Source organism: Solanum dulcamara, chromosome 7, assembly GCF_947179165.1.
Source record: "Solanum dulcamara chromosome 7, daSolDulc1.2, whole genome shotgun sequence".
NCBI classification, from domain to species: domain Eukaryota; kingdom Viridiplantae; phylum Streptophyta; class Magnoliopsida; order Solanales; family Solanaceae; genus Solanum; species Solanum dulcamara.
In genome coordinates, this window is record NC_077243.1 from 13,684,914 (window position 1) to 13,690,000 (window position 5,087).

A 5,087-nucleotide genomic window follows, 5' to 3' on the forward strand; every position below is an offset into this window, starting at 1 on the left:
GTTAGAATTATGCATATATTAGTAATGCAGCTAATAGTTATTCTTATATTAGTTATTCCACCTTCTATTATACATAAAATAATATATAGATTCTTTCATAGCTTATAGCCTTATACTTGTATTCATTATGCTGGATTTCTAAATTGTCAAATAAGCGTCGTATTAAATTTATACATGAATAACTTAGTTTTTATCTTCCAACCAAACGCCGTATAAGTTATCAAAAATCAATAGATAACTTGTTTCTTATCCAGCAAATAAACGACTCCTAAAATTTCAAATGATGTTCAGCTACAAGGAGAAAATTAATCAACCACACATTTTAGCTTTGATCATGCATGGGTACATCATAATATTATATACTATCAAAAATTAAGCTAGTGTAAGTTTTGTTTGATAAGGACTGAAAAAATTGCACCGTTTATCAATCTTAGCATTCTCTAATCATGTAGTACTACAAGTGGACAAAACATTTATTTTTTATTTCTCTTTTCTCTTTTGAAAAAAAAATGAATGAATTTGCTCAGAGTGTAATAAAATTTTGCAGAACCAATAAGGACCATTAATAGTTAATACACATATGGATTAAAGGGACTGAGATTTGGATCCGAATCAGAGGTGGATCCAGATTTTAGAAGTGTAATGTGGATTCCTACAAGAATTTCAAAGTTAACATAAATTAATAGATGAGTTTACAATCAATGATTTTCGAAGTTCTGGAATCCGTAAGGCACGACCACCTTCTTTTTTTCTTTTAATACTTACTTGAACCTGATTTATTCATCAAACCACCAAATTAGATACTAATATCGCGCTTCTTGGCAACCACATTTGATATTTTTTTTTCTTACTTTGATCAATAATTCATTTCGTATCACTTGATAGACTAAAGAGATCGAAATTCAAAGTCATGACACTCTGGTTCATCATCATATTTTAACCACGGGACTATCCCATAGAAGCAAATCATTGTCTTGAACATATAAAATAAGTTTTAACTAGAGACATCAATAAATTACGTTTTAAAAAAACATATATACATCCCTCATTTGTCTATGAATTTTGATTGCGTTCAACAAAGCCAGGTGTGACCAATGTTATTTTAATGTCCCGTCCGAATTCAATCCTTAACGCCTCAAAAAACAGTGTCATCGCTGCTTTGCTTGCCTACAATGACATAAATGTAAGGGTATCAAAACGGAAAAATAAAAAAATGGAAGTTGTTCATTAGGAACTACAGAGTAAAGGCTCATTCCTGGAGCAGAAATCCAAGATACTGAAGAAGAAAGCACAATGATTCTACCTTCACTATGTCTCAGGTAAGGGAATTGCAAACTTTGTCATGTAAACTGAACCCCAGAAGTTGATGTCCTACAAATTCCAAAAAAATATCAACTCAAATTTGGCACTTCTTCTGCTGCCTTGATGGTTCAACATAGTCCTTCATGATATAAATTTTATTTTCATGTACCTTACGCGTAATATTACTAGTATTGGGGAAAAAAGGTAATAGCCAGAAAAGTAGAAACATGACATCATCAACAACAACATAGACAATATAATTGCATAAGTAAGGTCTGAGGAGGATGGTGTGTAGGAAGAACTAACCCCTACCATTTAACCATGGCATGAATATATTATTATTACCATGATGGATCTCATGTTAGACTCTTTCAGCTACTTCACGTAGACTCTTCTCCCTTCTGACTACAATGGTTAAGCATGCACCTCTTCTCTCGTATTCATAAGCCAAATGCTGCGAAATCAAGAAATTTTTTATCAATCAAACCATCTATACATCAAACAATTCCAAATAAAAAATGTTTATAACTATGTTGTGACCCTCCACATTTAATAATCAGAGGTAGTTTTGAGTCCGAAGCATGAGGATGAATGTTGTGTCCAACATAGGATCTTAGGTAATCCTCACTTTTTTAGTTTTCATTTTATTTTAATTGAGTTAGTCTCAAGTTTTATTTCTTAGTCGGTGATTGAGTTATTTGTCTCTTTATATGATTTTGGATGATTCTTGTTATCTTGATCTAGCTTCTAAGGTTGATCAGTTAAAATTCAAAATTCATTTCATTTTCGTGATATCAGAGCCAACAAATTCACGATTCACTCAATATTTAGCCCTTATTTTACATTGTCCATGCCCCAAATACGGAGGTTTGAGTCTCAAATATTTGTCTCTTTATATCTTGTATATAATTATTGATTCATCCTCACTTCCTATACTATCTTTTGAATTAAGTTAGGCCAATCCAATTTATTTAGGAGAAAATTACTTAAATATACAACTTATTTTATCATATTCTCTAAATTTTCTTACTATTTGAAAAAATTATAAAAATCTCCACTCTCTCCTATTTTCGGATACATCACTTTATGCGATGTATCGATCAGATAATTCATTTTACGTGATGTATTGGGACTTCATATACATCACTTTACGTGATTATCGATCGAATACATCATTTTACGTGATGTATTGGGACTTAAGGTACAACATTTTACGTAATGTATCGATCAGATACATCACTTTACCTGATGTATCGAGACGTCGGATACATCACTTTACGCGATGTATCAATCCGATACATCACTTTACGCGATGTATCAATCCGATACATCACTTTATATGATGTATCAAGACATTTTGGGATGTATCCAGATTCCACAAAATTTAAGGGATTTTTGTAATTTGAAAAAAAATAGGAATAGAATACAATTAGTTCTTAACACTATGAAATTTGTGTAATCCGTCTATTTATTTAGAGACAATTTTAACATTAAACTATATATAGCTACACAAATTATCATAATTTTAATAATTTACTTTTTTCTTAAATTATGTATTCAGTCAAATATGATTATGTAAATTAAAATAGAAGAAGTAATAGATAATCCTTTTTGATAGAAAGAGGCCTAAATAAGCAAAGTGAATATATCACCTCGCTGATGCCTGAGAAAGCCCTAGTGATGACAACAACCTTGCTAGCAACATCCTCCATGTAAACTGTGCCCAATATTGAGAGGAAGTACTTGATATATTGATAAGGTGGCAACAAAGTAAACAAGGTAAATGGAGGAGCTACTAAGTTGAGAAATTTGTGAATTAGCTCCAATAACATCATGGGTATTACTAATTGCTCAGCCACCTGTTTGTTCTAACAAAAAGCGTGCAACTGTGAACTGTAATCTTTGCAATGGAATATTTAAAGGGTCGTTTGGTTGTGAACAAATTATTTCAAAATTAATTATCTTTCGATTTGTTATTATAGGATAAGTTATTCCATTATTTATATGGGATAACTTATTCTATTACTATGGCATAAATGATATGATAAGTTATCTTAAACTTGATAATCAAATAAGACACCAAAATTTAATCCTGGACAATTTTTTATCTTGAGACTATTTATTTTTATCAATCACACCAAACGACCCCTAATGCCATAAAGATGAGCGGTATAATAGCTACTTATAGCATCTACGAAGCCAATAACTAATCTAACTGCAACACCCCGAAAATTTTTTCGCAAAGACTCGAACACTTCTCCACGTGTGGGTAGACTCGAACCGAAGGACTTGTAATTTTATATATGAGATAGGATTAATTCCTAAGTATTTGAAGTATGTTAGATGTGTTTAGGGGTCATAAGAGATCTCTAACACCAAGTCGAGTCCAAAGATTTTCAATCGATTAAGTTTTCGGAGGAGTTAGTATAAGGGTCAACTTCAAACGACCATATCTCCTAGAATATAATGTACTGGGTGGACCACGACCTACCAAATTAAAGGTCTTTGAGTCTTATTTCCAACGCCACCAAGATTGCAATTTTTGGAGTTCGGAGTCAAAAGCTATGACCATTTTACTACAGACTAGTACTGCAGGAATTTCAGACCTCGGCGACCACGGCAGGAAATTTAGGCTTGGCGCTCCAGTGGCGCCCGGCGCCACTATAGCACCAGAAAACAGCCTCAGTAGTTTGGTCCTTGGCGCGATGCGCCACAATTAGATGTTCAGGGTTTTAAGCCTATTTTGGCTTGGCGCGACGCGCCACTATAGCGTCAGCAAGATTTTTTGCCCAGTTTTTTAGATTTTGAAGAGGGGCAACTTGGACATTTTCCCTAAACATATATACACTAACATAGGACATTTTGGGCTCATTTTTTTTCCAGCCTCCTCACCTCCAAAGAAACCCTAACCTTCACCCTCTTCTCTCAAATCATCTCCAACAAGATTTGCCCTCAAAAAACTTCAAGGATTCAAGCTTCCCATTGAAGACCAACAACAAGGTTTCTTCAAAATCTACTCTAAGGTATGTAAGGCTAACCTAAAATATGGATTGAGTTCTTCCATAGGCCTCATAGATGTGTTGGATGAAGATTGTGAACGGTTTGAAACTTCTATGAAGATTTTCTTGAATTTTCCTAAACTATAGAATATTTTTTTATATATTATTAATTGAATGATGATTTTCATGACTTGAATGACTAAATAGTTATATTTCATATTATTGACTACAAATGAATTTTTGTATATAAATTCATATGTATTAATGATGTTCTTGAGTTGACTTTGTTAAGAGTATGGATTCATGTATTTATTCACATGAACCCAAGATGAGATTTCTTTTTGGTCATAATTTATCTTGAGGATGAGATTGATGATTTTTATGTATAATAAAAATAATATTATTTTTATAGTGAAATGAGGTATTCTTTTACTTGAGTTTGATGAAATTGATTTTTAGTTATATGAGAATTTTGGGATAGTTATGAATGTGAAGGGCATAAAAAAAAACGACACCTTGGTAGAGTTGGAATGTCCTTTTGTCTCTATAAATTGAACGTAGAATTAAATAAGGATTTTGGAGTAGATGTTTGATGATGATGTGATGATGATGTTTGATGATGATGTGAATGATGATATTTGATGATGATGTTTGACGATGATGTGAATGATGATATTTGATGATGATGTTTGACGATGATGTGAATGAAGAGATTATGTTGATGAGGATGTTGTGTGATGAAGTAGATTGGAGTCTAATGTGATTATGTGATATGTGATTTGCATA

At 32.6% G+C, this 5,087-nt stretch overlaps 1 pseudogene; it reads right to left on the reverse strand.

Moving 5' to 3' along the window:
- Positions 1 to 1,053: 1,053 nt before the first annotated feature.
- On the reverse strand, positions 1,054 to 3,180 carry LOC129894531 (11-beta-hydroxysteroid dehydrogenase A-like; annotated as a pseudogene).
- Between the last annotated feature and the right edge of the window lie 1,907 nt (positions 3,181 to 5,087).